A 1,429-nucleotide genomic window follows, 5' to 3' on the forward strand; every position below is an offset into this window, starting at 1 on the left:
AGCTACTTCCTTTAATATCCTAGGGTGCAACCCGCCAGTCCAGGAAACTTATCGGTCTTTGGTCCTATTAGTTTCCATTATACTTTTTCACTGATTATTGAATTTATTTCTTCTTTCTTTTTCGTCCTTAATTGTTTAGTATTGTTGGAATGTTATTAGTGTCTTTATGAAAACTGATGACTGTCAGTTTTTAAATTATTCGCACATTTATTTTCTTCCTATTTTGGTCATTTTCTTGTTGGTATTTTAAAACTTTCCCAATATCTTGGTTACCACTAATCTTTGCCATATTGTTTGTAGTTTCTTGCAATTTGATCCTACCCTAACTTCCTTGGCTAACTACGGTGCTTTATCCCCTTCCTACAATCCTCCTTCCTTACTGGGATATATCTTTGGTGTGAGTCATAAACTATTTACAGTGTATATTGTTCCTCAAGCATCTTTCCTGCTAAACGTTCATAGTCCACACCAGTTAACCCTGCCATCATTTCTTCCTTAATTACTAACATTTGTTCATTTGCTAATTTTAACCAATTAAATCGGCCCATTCCTGATATTCATTTCAATGAATTATGTATTACTGCTATCAGGCCCAACATCAAATCACTTATAAATGGAATTTGGGAGTATATTTTAATCAATTGATTATCAGATTTATTGCCAGGAACATTAGAAACCTTTGTCTCTGTAGGACAATCACCCACTTGGCCTTTCCAAATGATATATAGCCTGTTAATCTAATGGTGGGTTCTGTTTTTCCTGTAATTTGACCTTAATCTATGCAGTACATAAAATATCTCCAAGTTGAAAAATAACCTTACGTTCTTCATGTTGCTTTGGGAATTTGTACTAAAGTCCACCCTCAATCCTCATAGTATGAAGATACTCTTCTAAAGGAAAGAACTCAAAATGTCAGTGTAAGCTTTTCAGGTATTATTTGCTTTGAAAGGTGTTGTTGAATTAGGTAGATACTGACACCCTTTCCAATTTTGGTTTCGTATGTTCCATTTCCAATCCTCTCTTCAAAGAAATAACTCAATGCTGATTAGAAACGAAAACCGACTTTTTTTTGTGTACAGTTCTCAGCGATCACATTACAGCTGTGCTGAGGGAGGATATTCCCAGAAATACATCGAGGGAAGTTATTTGGGTGGAACTGAGAAATAAGAAAGGGATGATCACCTTATTGGGATTGTATTATAGACCCCCAAATAGTCAGAGGGAAATTGAGAAACAAACTTGTAAGGAGATCTCAGCTATCTATAAGAATAATAGGGTGGTTATGGTAGGGGCTTTTAACTTTCCAAACATTGACTGGAACTTCCATAGTGTTAAAGGTTTAGATGGACAGGAATTTCTTAAGTGCGTACAAGACAATTTTCTGATTCAGTATGTGGATGTACCTACTAGAGGAGGTGCAAAACTTTGA

Source organism: Chiloscyllium plagiosum, chromosome 13 (genome assembly GCF_004010195.1).
Source record: "Chiloscyllium plagiosum isolate BGI_BamShark_2017 chromosome 13, ASM401019v2, whole genome shotgun sequence".
NCBI classification, from domain to species: Eukaryota; Metazoa; Chordata; class Chondrichthyes; order Orectolobiformes; family Hemiscylliidae; genus Chiloscyllium; species Chiloscyllium plagiosum.